Raw genomic sequence first — 20800 nt, 5'->3', positions numbered from 1 at the left:
TAACATATAATAAGACAAATTATAATAAATTCTGACAAAAATATAAGAAAACATTTTCAATTCAGTATTGACAAATACGGTAAAAAAAATAACATCTCCCAGATCCATTACAACTGCTCCCCAGGGCTTTTGTTGTTATGGACATATACAACAAAATCCCGACCACCCTCAGGGATGGATCTGTATTACACAATTAGTACATTAATGAAGCAGTCTGATAACCTCTTCCAAATTTGGACTCTTTGAATCTGTGGACTTGTTACTGGCTGTTGTTGCAATGATACTTCCCCATCAATCTCATACACAAAAAAATTCAAGTAAAGAAATTATTTGACATGACAAATATACATGGTATAAAACATACATGAGAAATATTCTAACATACAGCATACAGATTGAAAATAATAGAAAGGTAAAACTCATTTCCTAGAATAAGATTTAATTTTTTTAAAAATATTAATGTTAATTTCATTATGCTTACATATTGTACAGTAAAAATGATACTGGACATATATAGTGTAATGTGTTTTTCTCTATATTTGCCTTTTATATATATATATATATATATATATATATATATATATATATATATATATTAATTTTTTATTTTTTTTCTTCTTATGATTTTCTTCTTTTAGTACAGCTAAAGATACATCAGTATTATCTAAATTTTTGCAATTGTTTATATACACTTGCCTCTCTACTACAATATTACTACAAGTCACATTTTTATGAAGAGTACTTTTGCTCCCCACAACATCAGTATAAACAACAATAAACTGCTCATATATCATGAGGCTTTATCTAAAATTGGTTTTGAAACTTATACCTTCGCATGCATGTCCTCACATGCATGCCTTCACCCACAGGGAAGACTTAGCTTCTAAAAATTAGAAAAATTCAGAAATGCTCACTATGGAGACTTTTTTTGTAAAAAAGTAAAAATAAATCTTTCTCTCATTCTTTGTTACATCAGTGTTTTTTCATCAGTTTCAATTAACATGTGACTTCAAATTATTAATTTATACATGCAAATATACATACTTGGTTGTACAGGTAGTTTTGTTCTAACAAGCATATTCCAGTGGAGGACTTTTGTTTTAGCTGATAATAGATTATTTAAATTTTGAAATTATGATTTCTATTTATATAGTTTCACTCCACCCTTTTTTTTCTTTTTTTTTCGAAACCACTACTAGAGGATTATTGTATGCACTGATACTCCTTTCTATTATATTACATCCTTCCATCTTTTTCAACTCTTTCTCAACAGCAGGTCTTTTTGATATTGCAATAGTGTATGGTTTTATGAAAAATGGTTCATGAGGTTTTACCTGAAGCTCACACTGCTAACCCTTTACCCTACCAAGTATGTCACTAAAAACATCACTGTATTCCCACAGCAGATTTTCTAACTGTTGTTTTTGCTCCCCAGATAAATTTTGTGTTTCTGAGATTTTCAAATTTACTAAATTCCCAAATTCAACTTCATCAGTATCAAATCTATGAATTTCAATTATCTCCAATCTATTTTCTTTTAGTAAATTAATACTGTCAAAATTTCCATTACTCTGATCACTAAGTGTGTTCACAAAATTTGTCTGAATGTATTCCCTTTCACTACTTTCTATCAAAAGTTTTCTTCCAACCCAATCAAATGCTGTATTTACTTTTACTATCCAATTCATACCCAAAAGAAAATCCTCATTAAATTCCTGAATTACAAAACATCCATGTGTGAACAACTTGCCTTCAATTAAAAATGTCACTAAAGCCTGGCTTTTTACCAATTTACTGCTCTTCCCAGTAGCACCTTTTATCTTTACCCCAACAACTGGCAGTTCAACATAATCTTTCCCCACTTTCAATTTTTTGCTTAATCTTTCAGATATTCCTGAGATCTCACTTCCTGTATCAATTAAACATTTACCAATCCATGACCCAATTTGAACTTTTATATAAGGACTGCAAAATTGATCACTTTTCTCAGAACCTGTATCCCCATGTAATAAATCACTTTCAATTTCCCCAAACCTATACTTATCAGAATCATATGGCATATCATTACATGTATCATTTGTCACAGTTATAAAATTTGCACAAGACACAAAATTGTCATGAGTACTCTCTATTATCTCAAATAGCCAAGAATTTTCATCCAAATCACATTGTATACTATTGAAGTACTTATCCTTCAGCTTTTCAAAAATAAAATATCTCATCTTTTTCCACCACTCAGGACATACAGTTTCACATACATTAATAAGCATCTTTCTAAAGTTCTTGTCAAAAGAAATAGTTTCACTGTTCAGCCATATATTCATAAGAAATGTGTGTGTATCATTAGCATCTATAAAAGTTTCACTTAGGTAAGAAGTTATACATGTGTCACCGTTATTTGTGTAGTCAGATTCTTTACCAGCAACATCTAAATTCACACTTTTACATACACCCAGATTGCGAGTATTATTCATCCTGGTAACATCCCTGGGAATTTCTATAATATTCTCACTATTTAATCCATTTTCAACCATGTGTATACCCAACTTCCTATTTAAGCTAATGAAATACCTTTCCTCAACATCATCATCGATACCATTACCATCATTATCAACTTTATCAACAACATCATTATTATTACACTTATTCAGGTCATACACATTCGAATTGTCCCCCAAAATATTATTTCCCCTTTCTAAAGTTACCAGATCCCTTTCACCAACATTTTCATTCTCACAGCATGCATTCTCTCTTTCATTCACACACATCTCTGAACTACTGCAAATTACATCATCCGACAAAGTGTTTTTCTTTTCTGCCCAAGTGTAAAACTCTGTTAAATTAAATGAATCACAATTACTTTTATCTACTGTATGTTCTTGTGTACTGAAAATGTAATCTTTATCACTGTTATTTTCCTCTTGAAATTTCTTCTATAAGTAACAACTAATGACCTCATGTGATAGCTTAGGTTTAGAACTGACCTGTTTGGGTTTATGATAGTCACATCCATTGGTCCTTTCATCATGCTCACCTTCTGCCTCAACCTTGCGGACCTTCAAGGGGGCGTCTACTCGTTTTTTATTTCCGGTTCCTGTTTGAACTGCTGATTATGGTTCTGCCAATGTCTCTGATCAACATTTCTGATCCCATTCCTATGCCAAACATTACCTGATTGTTGGTAGTTTCTATTGTACTGACCTCTATCAAAATTTCTGTGATTTTGATCCCTAAAGTATTCTCTATTTTGTTGATTATTAACGCGAAAATGTTGTTCTTGTTCTGGATAAAAATTATGGTCCTTCTTTTCAAAATTGCTATATCCCCCTGAATTTTGACTGACACCATAATAATTGTTTTGTTCCCTTTTTTGAAAGTTGTCATTTCCCCAATTTTGACCATTACCTTTCTGAGTAAACCCACTGTTTGTTCTTGTTGTTACCCTATCCAACTTTTCAATATAATTGAGAAACTGCTCTACATTACTATCAGGACAATGAACTAAACTCAACTGCATTGCTGATGGCAATCTTCTCTTTAAGGTATCAATTTTGATCAAGGCATCCAAAGGTTTTGTTAAATGAATAAGTTTTTGAAGTTCACTTTTGCAAAATTGTTTCATGTTCCCATCTGATTCCCTATAGTTTCGCCCATTCAAAAATTCACTTTTGATTCTAGTTTGTTTAAGATTATCCCAAAATTTTTCCAAAAATTTTGATTAAAATTCTGAAAAGGTCATCCCCAAAGTTACAATCTGGTTTGCCCAAGTCAAAGCTTAACCTTCCAAGAATTTTTTCACAAATTTAATTTTTATTTCATCTGGTGAGTGAGGTAAAAAACAATCCTTACAATACTGCATAAAATCAACGGGATGTAAGGGTCCATCTACCGAAAAGTGCTTCACTGGAATATTAGATATAAGATTACACGTATTGACATTGTAATTTTTGCTTTGAAATTCAATGTCAAAACTTTCAATTTTTTCGCTAAGTTCTTTGACAGATTTTTTGTTTTCCAAATCATTGCATTCTACTTTTTCTTCTAGAGTAACCAAACGATTGTCAGTTTCTTGTTGTACATTTTTAACTAAAACTTTTGTATTCTCATCCAAATTTTTAATTTCCCCTTTTATCTCATTAAAATCAATTAAATTTCTTTCCCTATCTACCAGTAACTCATTTTTTACAGTATTAATTTCACCGCTCTATTTAACATCAATTTCATTTACTTTTGCTTCCACAGATTCAATTTTTTCCTCAACACAGCCAACTCTGTTCAAAAGCTCACCCACTTGGGTATTGACTGCTTGGACTTGCGATAAAATGTTATCAATTTTTTCATCCCAGTATGTCTTATTGTCGTCAACTGATTGTTTAATTTCTTTCGCAAAATTTACAAGAAAACTTTTAAAATCAAATTGATCGGTTCTTTCTCTTTCATTTGACCTGTCCTGATGTTCGAAGTCTATTAAATTACTACTTTCTACTTTAGGCACAATACTCTCGAAAATCTCATGTCATTGTGAAGAACAAAAATTTATACACAACAATACAAAACAAGATAAAAATATTGTTTTAACAAAATACGAGGGTTTCGTGACTTATCTGGAACACTCTTCTACTGTTGCAAAACCAAGTTTTCCATCCATGTGATTGTTGACCAAAATTCTTGAAGTATTTTCTTCTGTCGAAAATTATATTTTTTGCCGAAACATTTCTTCTCCAAAACTTTTACTTCCCGATGAACACAAACACTGTAACACACATTCTGAAGAAACTGGTATTAACACACACAAATTTTCTTCCTCGTAGCACTGTTGAAAATCTCATGAACACAATATCCCGGCTACAGTCCCCAGTTGAAATGTGACATCCCGGCTATTACACAAGTTGAAAATATGGTCACTATTTTTTTTATAAACTTAAATTTGCCATATTTCGTGACAGTACCTTTTCCATTAGACGTTTGCAAGCAAATATAAGTCTTGGCTTCAGTTGTCTAAGTATGATTCCACAATGCATCGTTGTCGGCTGCAGAAAATGACGTGGTTCAACGTGTTTCTCTCATTTTTTTGTTTCAAATACAGTGTCTTCAAATGTAGATTCTTCTTTTTACTTAATACAAAAATAATAGTAACATAATTCAAAATTATTTATGACGGCGACCTTCACATTGTTCTTCTGTCAACACACACCAAGAGTTAGCTTCCGACTCGGACTGACTATAGTCAAAGACTACTCCAACGTCAAAGATATTTTACACAATCAGTTTCTTTGCTATTATTCGATACATTTTCTAATAGTAATCAATATGCTTTTACTCTCAAAAACAGAAGTAAATTAACATATAATAAGACAAATTAAAATAAATTCTGACAAAAATATAAGAAAACATTTTCAATTCAGTATCGACAAATACGGTAAAAAAAATAACATCTCCCAGATCCATTACAAGGGGACTATTATTATTCAATAATAATAATATCAGCCAACCCCCTTTCCAGTCACTTGTTCATGAACATCTACGTAAAATATTTAAACCAAAACCCAGATCAAATGAAAAAACTCCACCGTATGTACTCTCTCTCTCTCTCTCTCTCTCTCTCTCTCTCTCTATCTCTCATACACACACACACACACACACACACACACACACAAACACACACACACACAAATACGCACAGGTATAAACATAACAGAAATGATTAGATGTTAGCTTTCAGTATATACTCCACTAGGTTGGCAACATGTACAGGTACGTAAACAAACCAAACAATATCTGCTAGGCAGAGAACTCAATGTAGTTATGTGTGTATTAATGTCACGTCTGTAATAGTGGCAGAAGACTGCTAGTGCATCACAAAAAGAGGGCAAACAAAAGGAAAAGTGAGAAGAAAAATGGTTGAAATACAAAAACGTGCTTATAATTCTTAAATAGGGCGGTAGTGCAACCACTATGTGACCAGAAGAGAGGAAACACCAATGCCAACTAAAAACAGGAAGAACCATAAGAACCACTTATTTACATAAAAAGGGAGAATGAACTGTTGTATAATCCACAAATAATACATATCAAAACAGAAGTCTATCATATCTGTATCAGTATACACTACTGGCCATTAAAATTGCTACACCACGAAGATGACGTGCTACAGCCGCGAAATTTAACCGACAGGAAGAAGATGCAGTGATATGCAAATGATCAGTTTTTCAGAGCATTCACAAAACGTTGTTGTGATGCCTCGTGTAAGGAGGAGAAATGGGTACCGTCACGTTCCCAACTTCGATAAAGGTCGGATTGTAGCCAATCGCAATTGCGGTTTATCGTATCGCGACATTGCTGCTCGCGTTGGTCGATATCCAATGACTGTTAGCAGAATATGGAATAAGTGGGTTCAGGAGGATAATACGGAACTCCTTGATGTATCCCAACGGCCTCGTATCATTAGCAGTCGAGATGACAGGCATCTTATCCGCATGCCTGTAACGGATCGTGCAACCACGTCTCGATCCCTGAGTCAACAGCTGGGGACGGTTGCAAGACAACAACAGTCTGCACAAACAGTTCGACGATGTTTGCAGCAGCATGGACTATCAGCTCGGAGACCATGGCTGCCGTTACCCTTGACGATGCATCACAGACAGGAGCGCCTACAATGGTGTAGTCATTTTTTCGGATGAATCCAGGTTCTGTTTACAACATCATGATGGTCGCATCCGCGTTTGGTGACATCGCAGTGAACCCACATTGGAAGCGTGTATTCGTCATCGCCATACTGGCGTATCACCCGGCGTGATGGTATGGGGTGCCGCTGGTTACACGTCTCGGTCACCTCTTGTTCGCACTGACGACACTTTCAACAGTGGACGTTACATTTCAGATGTGTTGCGACCCGTGGCTCTACCCTTCATTCAATCCCTGCGAAACCCAACATTGCAGCAGGATAATGCACGACCGCATGTTGCAGGTCCTATATGGCCGTTTCTGGATCCAGAAAATGTTCGACTGCTGCCCTGGCCAGCACATTCTCCAGATCTCTCACCAATTGAAAACGTCTGGTCAATGGTGGCCGAGCAACTGGCTCGTCACAATACGCCAGTCACTACTCTTGCTGAACTGTGGTATCGTGTTGAAGCTGCATGGGCGGCTGTACATGTACACGCCATCCAAGCTCTGTTTGACTGAATGCCCAGGCGTATCAAGGCCGTTATTACGGCTAGAGGTGGTTGTTCTGGGTACTGATTTCTCAGGATCTATGCGCCCAAATTGCATGAAAATGTAATCATATGTCAGTTCTAGTATAATATATTTGTCCAATGAATACCCGTTTATCATCTGCATTTCTTCTTAGTGTAGCAATTTTAATGGCCAGTAGTTAGATCACACTGATGATGCCTAGAAGTGAAAAAAAGGTGTAATGCCGTCTGGAAAAATAAAATGCAGTGCAGTAGGAGAAGGCGTTTATCATTTACAAAACATATATTTCGGTGCTTGCTGAAGAGGAAGGACATGCAAACAAACTCGTTAATAAACAGTTTACTCACTTTTTTCCATCTGTCACGCTCTCATTTGATAGCACCTTTTATAATTCATGTAAATACCACGAAGATAAGAGAAATTAAGGCTGATGTCAGGGCACACAGATGGATTTTTTTCACGTGCTCTATTTGCGTGTGGACCAGGAGAAGAAATAACTAGTAGTGGTACAGGAGTGGTGGTTCAAGAGTGGTGGTACAAGTCCATTTGGTGCGATATTGGGAGAATATGGAGAATGAGGCAAAATTTGATAGAAGAAAGTGACAGCATGTGAATAGTAAGGTAATGGCGGCGTGAGCACATCTTTTATTATATATACATTTAGGGGCAAATATATATTCAGGGGCAAAGCCATTGTTACGCTATATCATTAATGGCATCGGATTTGTGACCCCTGGTGATAATTAGTCCTTCTGAGAACCTGCCACCCTATCCCGCATCCCACAGTTCTGGGAAATCCCCAAACGTCTCTCCCCTCCCCCTTACCGACACAAACACACGTTTTATATCAAATTATTTGACTAATTAATTGAACAGATAAATTACTTACACCCCCCTCTGGGAAATCCCCAGCCCTCCCCTTTCCCCCACTCTCCACTCCATTCCCTCCCCATCTGGATGTTGGTGGGAAAAAGACCCAATCTGTGCTGGAGAAGAATGACAAGGGTTCTTTATTTTCTTTATTTTTGGTGCTACCTCGCTGGAAATTGTTGGGAAAATCGCAGACCCTCCCCTCCAAACTCCCCCTTCTCCTCTTCTCTTGGAAAAATCGCGGGAAACTCTCCATATGTGCTCAGCTGTTGGACTGGAAGATGCAAGTATCGTCTTGTCCAGCAACTACATGTTATAATTACGTAATTACACTGCTGCAGATTGGAGGTGTTGTTTTGTTGAAAAATTGACATGCAGTGATCGATTGTGGTAGTGCACAATGCCACCAGCAGATGACATTCCAGCCCCTACCACTCGACTCCTCCCAACCCACCTTACACTGAAAAAATTGGCCAGAAACGTCACTCAGTTGGTGGACTGGAAAGATCCCACGACAGGAAATTCAGCTACAATACATAAATAGATGTTTTTTTCCAATCGCTCGACGAATACCATATTGAAATCGACGTCAACATAGCTCAATGCACGTAATTCCACTGTTACAGAATGTGCTAAACATATGTGACGAAAAAACAACTTTCCGATTGCACACAATAGCTTCTTTGTGCATGCCGTCTGCAAACTACCGGGCAATGTTTGGGCTGTGGCCGCACATGTGTTGAACAGTGGGCAGCAACTGCAGAAGTGACAGGATGTCATCAGTAGCAACCCCCATTCACCCGCCACTTAATCCCCAAAAAAAGCTTTAGGTGCTGGCGTCCCTTTGATCGAGACTCACTTCTTGTTTTGCTCAAAAACTCATGCCTTCCATACCAGGTCAGTGGAAGCAGCTGCCTATGTGCTCACCCTGCCATGCAGATACTGACTGAGTTAGTTCACAATACCACAAGCAGAGGCTGCTGGGATAAGCAAGCTTCCTAACCCTCCTCCCTCCAATCTCCTCCTCCCCTCCCCTTTGCCCCACCAGTTATTCCCTGTTGGGTTAACATCAGATGGTGGCAACTCTTTGATAGTGGTACCTGAGGAATTCCTGACAAAACATTTGCTCTTGTTCCCTCCCCTTCTTCCCCCCCCCCCCCCTCTCTCTCTCTGTCTGTCTCTCTCTCTCACACACACTCACACACACACACACACACACACACACACACACACACACACACACACACACACTCGCAAGTAACTATTTCCTGCACTGTGAGAGAGTGTTGCATGCCACCAGAAACCACACCAACCACTCTTTTTTCCTGAACAAAGTTGTGGATAGCTAATAAACTCCCATCCTCTCCAAAATGCCAGGCTACAGATGTCGGGGCAATAGTCGTTCCCACTACCCCAACTCAGTCAAACTGATTGATCGATTAATTAAATCGATGACATCTGTGCAGGGCCGTTTGCCCTGTTTCCTATTGGTCCATACTAGGATTGGAATGTTTGGTGGAAAATTCTTGGATTCAATCCCGCAACTGTCCAATTTCCAAACGGCACTATTCCCTTTTTCTCGACTTTGCTTGCGTCCTGTTGATGGATACTGGCACAGGTAGGTCATTTGCCAGGAAATCCATCTCATTGGAGTTAGCTAAAAATTTCAAATTTCAACTCAACTGCGCTATACCTTGCGAAAAGGGAGAGCAGGGGGATTTAACTGGAGTGCGCTTGCAATACCACTATCACAGGCAATCAATTGATTAATCAAGAATTTAATATTTTGGTGGAGTTTTTACAGCAGTATATAATCACCAAGCTGGTTCTCTCAGTTACACCAGGACGAAAAATGTGGAGGAGGAGGTGGAAGAGGAGGAGGAGGTGAAAGAGGAGGAGGAAGTGTCTATCTTGTCACAGGATAGTAACAACAACAAATACCACTCCCACCTTTCAAGAAAAGGTCCGTTGGAATGTATTGAGATGCAGTAAACACCACACACCTAAACCACGATACATTCCACAGTAGTCGTTGTCACAGTTAGATGTCAAATTTCGGTGAAACATTCTTACGAGGGCTATCCACAAAGTACATTACGTTTTGGAATTAAAAATAAATAAAGTATTGGAATTTCTTTTTATTATATACAGACGAAAGCCACACTTAAATACTACTTTTCTGCATAGTTGCCATTTAAATTAAGGCACTTATCGTAGAGATGGACGAGCTAGGAAATTTCTTCGTCGTAAAATTCGGCCGCCTGCGCCTACAGCCACGCGGTTACCTCTTCTTTTGGGACAGAAAAGGTGTGAATTTTGTGGATTTCCTGGAAAGAGGCACTACAATAAACTCTCAAAGGTATTTCCAAACTCTGCACAACCTCAGAAGAGCAATACAAAACAAGCGCAGGGGAAAGTTGGGCTCAAAGATCTTGCTCATTCACGACAACGCCCGGGCCCACACGGCAAATGCCACTCGCGAAGTTCTCGAATCTTTTAAGTGGGAGTTGTTTCCTCATCCGCCGTACAGTCCCGACCTGCCACCGAGCCACTTCCACTTATTCCCAGCAATGAAGAAGTGGTTGGCTACGTAGCGTTTTGATAACAACGCACAGCTTCAAGAAGAGGTAACCACATGGTTGAAGCCGCAGGCGGCCGAATTTTACGACGAAGGAATTTCCAAGCTCGTCCATCGCTACGATAAGCGCCTTAATTTAAATGGCAACTATGTAGAAATGTAATATTTAAGTGTGGCTTTCGTCTGTACATAATAAAAAAAAATGTCCAATACTTTATTTATTTTTAATTCCAAAACGTAATGTACTTTGTGGATTGCCCTCGTATATACCATGCCCTCATATTCCGATGTCCACACAATGCCCCAGGCCAGAGGTTGCACAGCACTAGATGCTGCCATAAATACGCATCTCAGTGATCGTGCCAAGTTTACAGCTGAACTCAGCACACCAGAGCGGACCACCCAGTGTGGAGCATTCCCAGGATGACCAGAGTGGTGGAAATTAGGTTGTTATCAATATGTCAGGCACCAGCATTTGTCAGTGATTGATATCAAATCTTCTCGAATATCCAAGTAAAAATTGGAGAGTACACACAACACACGTGATCAAGAAGGGTGCCAAACACATAATGAGAATTATTTCATTATTCAACCGCCAAGAGGGCGACACTGAGGTCAACGGCTCCCTCGTATCCCGCCTGACCAGTTCAGGAGATTCAGTGGTGGTTCATTCCAGCTACCGGGACCGAGCGAGGTAGCGCAGTGGTTAGCACACTGAACTCGCATTCGGGAGGATGACGGTTCAATCCCGCGTCCGGCTATCCTGATTTAAGTTTTCCGTGATTTCCCTAAATCGCTCTAGACAAATGCCAAGATGGTTCCTCTGAAAGAGCACGGCCGACTTCCTTGCCTGTCCTTCCCTTATCCAACGAGACAGATGACCTCGCTGTTTGGTCTCTTCGCCCAGACAATCCATTCCAATCCAGCTACCGGCTACCTCCACCATACCTCCCCCCCCCCCCCCCCCCTCACCAAGGCAGTGCCCCCCTAGAAAGGCCACATATTACGATCGTAGGGCCAATCTGGTGACATTTGACAATGAGCAAAATATCGGAAGTACCTCCTCCTCACGCCTGTGGCTCTGGAAATATCAATTTACCATGTAAATACGTACCTTTCAATGACTAGACACAATTTTCTACGTAAAACTTTTCATCCCCCTTACAGATACCGATGCACTGAAATTAGTTTTCCACAGTAACGTTATGCACTGTTTCAACAGTGTAACATTCCTTTCAACTAGCGTGATTATTATTTATAAGTGTATAGTGTCCATAAAATTATACTATATCCACATTCAGACAAGCTGGGCGTCGTTTCACATGTCCTGCCGCAGATTATCAGTGACCATCCCACTACATCGTCGTTATCACATATTTGTCGAGGAATAAAGGGTATGATTACAATAAAAAAAACCTAGGGTCTATTATTTATGTTACTTACGTTCTTGCATGATAGCCAGTGTTTGCCACAGCAGGAAGAAGTGGTACCCCGAGCCGAGTCACAGACCCCTGCGAATTCTCTCGATATCCCATCACTTTCCGATAGCTGTGCTCCATAGTTAGAAGACTGTCTAGTCCTCCATCCATCGCTGAACAGGTAGAGAGGTATCACAACGAGCAAAGTAGCACACTAACTTATGGAGGAAAATCACAAGCATGTAGAGTGGAAGCAGTTTGCCCAAAGAAATTCAGAAACATAACACCAGTTAATCGATTCTGACTGACAGACTGTAAAAAACTGCCTGTACATCTCCTAATCTCCTTTATTCTACTCCTATGATTATGACACTAGAAACACGAATGTAATGGTGTCACAGTTTTCATTGGCACAACAGTCTCTCTCTCTCTCTCTTTCTGTGTGTGTGTGTGTGTGTGTGTGTGTGTGTGTGCGTGTGTGCGTGTGTGTGTGTTGCCATTTTGGTGAATGTGTAACGAAGGCTTAACTTGTGCTTGGCGATTGGTGCTGATGTAGCAGTGTGTCCTGATGTATGTCGTCAGCTTTGTATTGATATCTTACTTCTGCTGCATAGCTATATGACCATCTCTAGCCGGCACCACCTGAAGCTGGACTTGTGTGAACTAAAATTTCTTCCACTTCTTTGCTCTGTGGTAAAGCATTCCCCTCTTCATCAAGAAAGTCATCCTGAATTATCTGTCTCTAGCCATTATCAAACTAGTCTGTACGTGTTAGGTATTTTAATGTATGGAAAAGACTGGTTGAAAACCAGGAATAAAGGAGATGACTCACTGAAAGGCCGAAGTGTTGCCTCGTCGACAGGCAAACAAACAAACGGTATGAAGCTTGGCTAGCTTTCAGAATGCACTTCCTTTTCCTAACTGTAGGATGAAAACCATACACTCCAAACACACTCACACTGTCTTGCGTGCACATGACTGTCTCTTCATTTTGCTTAGTCCACTGATAGATTTCGTCAGCATGCAACTAGCTGATATAGGACACAAATTAGGCCTGGGTATTGGGGTAGGGGATGATTTACACAAACACACACCCAAACACACACTATTGGGTGGTGGTGGGGTGAGGGAAGGAAAGAGGTGAGAGGAAAGGAGGAGGTACGGGGAAAACTTCTAGCTGCTCATGGCTGGGTGGGGAGCCGTGTGTGGGTTAGCCAGGGATGCAGGTAGGGGGGGGGGGGCAGGTGGCAGACAGGTGGGCACCTGATTTCGTGTGGGATGTAAGGATAGCTCCTGTCTGTGCAGCTCAGAGAAGTTGGTGATGGCGGGGAAGATCCAGATGGCACAGGTTGCGAAGCAGCCATGGAAAAGGCACATGTTGTGGTATGCTGCATGGGTGATCCACCTTGTTTCTGGCAACAGTTTGGCAGTGGACATTCATTCTTGCTGACAGGTGGTTGGTTGTCATATCAATGTAAAACTCTGTGCAGTGGTTGCAGCAGAGCTCATATAGAACATGACTGTCTTCACATGAAGCCCGGCCTGTGATGGTGTAGGGTAAGCCTCTGATGGGACTGGAATAAGAGGTGCTGGCAGAGTGTTTTGGGCAGGTCTTGCCCCTAGGTCTTCTACATGATGATGATCCATGTCTCAGGGTATTGCAGGTGGGAATGGCATAAGGATGGACTAGAATGTTTTGAAGGTGTGGTTGGTAGTGGAACTGTACTTTGGTCGGACTGGAAATATCTTGGGTAAGATGCGATCATTTTGGGGCAAGATAATAGATGATCAATGCCCTGATGAAGGATGTGGTTCTGTTGTTCCAGTCCAGGGTGGTACTGGGTGATAAGAGGGTTCCCTTCCTTGTGGTTGGTTCTTGGGATGAGTGTAAGGAACAGGTGTGTGTGAGGATACAGCATGGGAAATGTGCTTGTGAATTAGGTCTGGAGGGCATTGCCTGTCTTAAGGGCATTTGTGAAGCCTTCAGCTTACTGGGTAAGGGAGTTCTCATCATTGCAGATACGTCGACCATACGTGGCCAGGTTGCATGGAGGGATTTTTTTGTGTGTGGAAGGAGCGGCAGCTGTCAAAGTGCAGGTATTGTTAGTGACTGGTGGGTCTGATGTGGACAGAGGTGTGGATGAAGCCATCTGAGAGGTGGAGAGTGATATTTCAGAAGGTGGCACGATAGATGAAGGAGGACCATGTGAAGTGGATGGGAGAAAAAGAGTTGAGGCTGTGGAGGAATGAGAATAAGGTGTCCTGGCCATAGGTCCAGATCATGAAGATGTCATCAATAAATGTGAACGAGATCAGGCGTTTGGCGTTTTGAGAAGCTAGGAATGTTTCCTCTAGGAGGCCAATGAAGAGGCTGGCATAGGAGGGTGCCACACTGGTGCCACGAATTTGTTTGTGAAGTGGTTATGGGTCCAAAACCTAATCTTTTGCATTAAAGATACCAATCGCTTCCTGCACCAGCTCTCCAGCATCCCCAAACGCTTATCTGTTGGAACCCTGCTTGTCACTGTTGATGAAACCTCCCTAAACACAAAAATGGCCTTGCTATGACTGAACACTAACTCTCCCAACACCCTGCAGATTCCAGACCAACCACTACATTCCTTGTACACCTACCCTTCTACATATTAACCCATAACTGTTTCATCTTTGAAGGGAAGGTATACAAACTAATTCGTGGCATAGCAATGGGCATCGGGATGGCATCCTCCTATGCCAGCCTCTTAATGGGTCACCTAAAAGAAACTTTCCTAGCTTCCAAAAACCCCATTCATTGATGAATCTTTATAATGTGGACTTAAGGTCAGGACACCTTATGTTCACTTGTCCAAAACCTCAACACCTTGTCTACCATCCACTTCACCTGGTCCTCCTCCACACATCATGCCACCTTCTGAGATGCCAATCTCCTCCTCTCAGACGGCTCCATCCACACCTCCATCCACATCAAATCCACCAATAATCAACAATCTTGCACTTTGAAAGCTGCCACCCCTTCTACACACACAAAAAGACCTTCCATACAGCATGGTCACAACTGGCAGACACATATGCAGTGTCGATAACTCCCTCAACCAGTATGCTAAAGGCCTCACCGAGGCCTTCACAGACAGGCACTACTCTAATTCACACAAAGGTTACCTGTGCCATATCCTCACACATTCACCTGATCCTCATCCATCCAAAGAACCAACCACAAATAAGCGTCCCCCCTTATCACCCAATACCTCCCTGGATTGGAACTACTGAACTATGTCCGTTGTCAGGGTTTTTATTATCTACTAGCATGTCCTGAAATGAGGGACATCCTAATCAAGACACTTCCAATCCTTCCCAAAGTGGTGTTCCTCTGCTCACCCACTTTTCAAAACGTCAGAGTCCATTCCTATGCCACTCCCACCCCAAACCCCTGCCATAGGGATCACACCCATTTGGAAGAGCCAGATGCAAGTCCCACCAAATCCACCCACCACGCACCACGTACTCCATTTCCATCACAGGCTTATTCTACCATATCAGAGGCCAGGCCACTCGTGAAAGCAGTCGTGTTATCTAACAGCTCTGCTGCAACCAGTGTCCAGTGTTTTACACTCGTATGGCAGTCAACTAGAATGAATCTTTTCCTTTCTTAGACAATTCCTCCTTTGCTTGCAATTGTTGAGGAACATGAAGTAATACCCCAATCGCTCCTTTAAACAGTGTGCAGTACTGGCATGGACTGCGATGTCTTCGTTATTGGCTTGTAGTTTTACATTTACAGGCAATATCATTTCGATGATCTGGTATGGTCCGTGATACTTCGTTAAAAACTTTTTGTTTTGCCTATTTTACCAGCATGTTGCCCAAGAGGTTCCTGATTTTACAAAGCCTTAATGCCGACACATTACACTCTCTGCCAAACTTGTCTTAAGCATTTTGCCAACTGTTTTACTGGTTCATCTTGTGTCCCTAGTATTGGTTGAGTCAAGACAAAAGGTAATGGCATTTTCTGGCCATACTCTATTCCGTATGGTGAAGGACCTGCTCCAGTGCGAACTTTAAAGAAATGTGGTCTGACTACAAAATTTAAATAGGTATCCCAGTCCACAAAATGGATGTTCATGTAGTGGCTTAGCATTTTCGATATTAAGTGAGATTATGCGGTGAACTGTTTCCTTTCATCCATTCACTTGCAGGTGGAATGGGCTGGTACAAAACTCCCTGATTCACAGTAAATGGCTAAGTTAGATTGGATACAAAGTTATTCGCTTGATCTGAGATTAATCTCTCTGGCATATCTTAGTTTACTAACCAGTTACTTTCCGTTTCTCTTTGATGGCACTAGCCGTCTGATCTGGAATTTGCAACTGTTATTAGATATCTAAATAACTGATCTATCATCACTAGTATGTACTTGCTACCAAACGGAGTTATGTTGAAAGGCCATAACACATAATGCCCCGCCATTTGAAACGGTTTTTCAGCTTCTGCTAACCTCAGCAGCTATATTTCTTGATGATTGAAATCAGGTGTTTGCACACACTGGACGCAGTTTTTCATATACAGCTAATCGCTACTCCATCTTTTCCTCAAAAAGATTTTTGCAACTTATTTATCCGCTGTTCTCCTACCGTATGACTGGTAGTACGTTGTCATCAACCTATTGTAATAGTTCGGTTCTGAGCGTTGACACACATTATGCATTGATTGCACTTTGTTGACCTGCTCAGTAATCCCTAATGTGGTACGAGCTGAGAATGTGTTTTAAATATTTGGCAATGTCAGCTGCCTGTACCTCTTCTGCACTCTGCTTGACTCTACCTAACGCCTGTAATATCACTTTATTTCTATTTAGCGTAGTTGTGCTCAATGCTTGACCCCTGACTCGCGAAACATTTCATAATCAGACTCACTCAGTTTTAGTGTCCATCTTGTTCACCGATTTGAAGTGTCTTTAGGGCTAACAACCACTTCAGGTACGCTTGATCTGTTATAACTTTAAGCTTCCAACCATACAAATAACAAAGAAAGTAAAATAAATTTCATACGTAACTGCCAACATCTCTTTTACGGTTGTTGAGTAATTTCGATCAGCCTTGCTCAACTGTCTAGATGCATGTGCCATGAGGTTTTTTATTTCCGTTCAAATTCTGATTCAGAACGAAGCCTAATGCACAATTGCTGGTACTGCAGAAAAGTATGAATTCTTTGTCAAAATCACGGAACACTAACACAAGATCTGGTATCGGTGTTCCCTTCGATTTCTGAAGAGCTACCTGACATATTACATTGATATGTGTAGAAATATGGCAGCTTTACAAAAAACTGGTCCGCACTGGAACAAGGTAAGAGCTTTAGTCATGATCAACCTGACCATCCACTGTCTGGCTGTTATCTGATATATAACGACCTTTATTCTATCGTCGTCATGCTGATGACTCTAACGGGTGTGTATGTATTCCCAACGACTCGGAACAAAACTTAGTCTGGCACACACAGTTTGGAGACATCATGGAACGAAGAAGTGCCTTGCAAAGCTTAGCAGGTATTGTTATTTCGCTAATATGAGACGAAGAATTCACATTGCACATATAACATGTATATCTTGTCAGAAAACTAAACCTCAGAACCTACCTTCAAAGACAGATCTACATTCCATACTACCCAACAAACCTCTGGAGACTTTAAGTACAGACATAAGTGGTCCTCATCCAACACGTAGTGGTGGTGTGAAGTATATTTTAGCATTTTATGACGTACTTTCCAAACATGTTAAGCTGTACGCCCTAAAATCTGCAACTGCTGGCTCAGTCACCAAATGATTCTCACGTGACTACGTCCCTCATGTGGGAAAAGCCAAAGTAATTTTATCTGACAGCATCACGTACTACACAGGGTAGAAATGACGTAAATTTTTAAAGGACAATAGCGTTAAGAGCATTATGTCGAAGTTTAGCCCACAACCTAATCCTATTGACGAATTTTCAGAGAATTGAACAGATTCCTGAGGACATGTATACCTACACAGCATTCTAATTGGGTAAGTTATTTGCCACTGTCTGAAGAAGTTCACAACAACCTGAATATATATGACACAACCTATACACCTAACGAGCTTATGTTCGATCGCAAAGAATCAAATGAAAGGAGCGATCCGCTGCCAAAGGTTTCACCTCCGCAGCTGTCACATGATGAAAAGGTAAGAGAAGTACTAACCATGCTGACGCAGCATGCTAATGCAGAAACAGGTACTACTCTAGTACTGTTAAGCGAAATCAGGAACTCAAGGTAGGTATGCAGGTACTGTTGCGTATTCACCACAAATCTTCTGCACCAAAGCGGCGCAACGCGAAGTGGAGTCTGCTGTACGATGGTCCATATGTAACTGCCAACATACCACATCCTGGTGAATACCTGTTTCAGAACCAAAAAACAAATAGAATCATTGGGCTTTACTCTCATTGAGACTTAAGGGTACTTCATTCTAAACAGTGAATTTGTATCTATTAGTAATAAGTAAGTAAACTCTATATTTATTAAACACGTGTACCTCTCAGTACTACTGCAAGTAAACAAGGTAGCATAAGAAATTTTATTTCAGCTGATCCAGCCAGCAGCAGAAGAAGGAAGAAGAGATTTCGACTTCGCCGAATGTAATGATCAACATCAGCCTAAATTTTAACACATATGTTATGATGACATTTACGCAATTGTGATGCAAATATTTTTCAGACAACCTAATTGACTAACTGTAACGTCGGTCATGACTGATTGAATTGTATACAAAACAACACGATAACCAAATACAATCACCTAGGAACAATTTTATGTGAAGCCAAGGCCATATACACACTCTACACACACTCGTAACGCGAGAATTCTGAAGGTTTTTAGTGTGTTGCTTTAGATGTTTGTCCCTTAGAGCTTGTTTGCTGATGTATCCAGATGATGTGTATAATATTTCCATTTTCAGGTGACGTCATTGCGCGAATGCAAAATTAGTTCAAAAATCTGTAATGTATGTAAGATTATATGAATATTTCTATTCCATATAAAGCAAAATTGAAATGTATTTATGTATAATTATCTATATTGATGTAAAGCAGAACGTAATATGAAACTTCCTGAGAGATTAAAACTGTGTGCCCGTCCGAGACTCGAACTCGGAACCTTTGCCTTTCGCGGGCAAGTGCTCTACCACTGAGCTACCGAAGCACGACTCACTTTCCGTCTCACAGCCTTACTTCCGCCAGTATCTCGTCTCCTACCTTCCAAACTTTACAGAAGCTCCCCTGCGAACCTTGCAGAACTAGCACTCCTGAAAGAAAGGATATTGCGGAGACATGGCTTAGCCACAGCCTGGGGGATATTTCCAGAATGAGATTTTTCACTCTGCAGCGGAGTGTGCGCTGATATGAAACTTCCTGACAGACTAAAACTGTGTGCCCGTCCGGGACTCGAACTCGGGACCTTTGCCTTGACCGCGAAAGGCAAAGGTCCCGAGTTCGAGTCTCGGACGGGCACACAATTTTAATCTGTCAGGAAGTTTCATATCAGCGCACACTCCGCTGCAGAGTTAAAAATCTCATTCTCAGAACGTAATACGTTGGTACGTAAATGTGATCAGAATTTTTAGTATGTAAAAATGGGTAAAACCACGAGATTTATGTGAGAGAGACTGCTTTAAAGACATTCTACATACATCGCAATGGCTGTAACCACGATGAAGCTGTAAGTGCGTTGCTTCTGTGTTGGCAGCGCTGTGTAGCGCTTTGCATTGGATCTCTGACTGCGCTTTCTTTGTGGATGGCAGACTCTGTGGCTGGTTGTAAGTTAATCGCCAGTAGTGTTGGGCAGTTGGAATTTAGTCGCCAGCAGTGATGGAAGTACTGTTGGGCAGTTGGAGGTGAACTACCAGCAGTGATGGATGTTAGCTGTGAGCAGTTAGCATTGATGGAGGTTAGAGGTCTGAAGTGTTAGCGCAGGGTAACGCTCTGTACATCTTCGACTTGGAGATTGAATATTATTCATGATTATATACCTTTGTACTAGAAGTCAATGACGATTGATATTCGTCTCTCAACTGGATGTCACATTATTAAGGTAAAAAATACATTATTCGGTTTACAACAAAATCTTTCCTTTGCTAACCACATGCCTATTAGTAGTTTATGGCTTTAGTAGTTAGAATCTTTTATTTAGTTAGCAATATTGGCGCTCGCTGTATTGCAGTAGTTCTCGTAATGAAGATATTTGTGAGGTAAGTGCTTAATGAAATGTATAGGTTATTGCTAGGATTTCACTTTAGTCAGGGACATTCTTTTGAATTATTTATTTGAAGTCAGGTTATCCTTTTTTTGAGCAGTCAGATTGCGTTGCGCTAGGATATTTTGGATATCAGTCATTCAGCAAATTAAGTACAGACACACTCATTTTAATAAAGAAGTTTCAAAGTATGTGTGCAAAATTGTTAAAAACTATTCTTTATTTAAAGCTGTGAGAATGTTCGCGATGAAATATTTATGTAGAAACTTCTTAACAAACATTCTTTGTACATCACCAGATAAACTGTATGCGTGATGGAAATGTGCGTGTGAAGTGCAATAACATTTATAGTGCATCACCTGACGACATTTACCGCGATGCAACTGTGCAAATTCTGGAAAACACTGGACCTACAGTCACGACGCATAAAAGCTTTGAAGACAACTCCACCTGTGGAGGAATTTTGGATGGGATT

Source organism: Schistocerca piceifrons, chromosome 4, assembly GCF_021461385.2.
Source record: "Schistocerca piceifrons isolate TAMUIC-IGC-003096 chromosome 4, iqSchPice1.1, whole genome shotgun sequence".
NCBI classification, from domain to species: Eukaryota; Metazoa; Arthropoda; class Insecta; order Orthoptera; family Acrididae; genus Schistocerca; species Schistocerca piceifrons.
The sequence above is the reverse complement of the archived record's forward strand: the minus strand, read 5'-3'. Positions refer to the sequence as shown.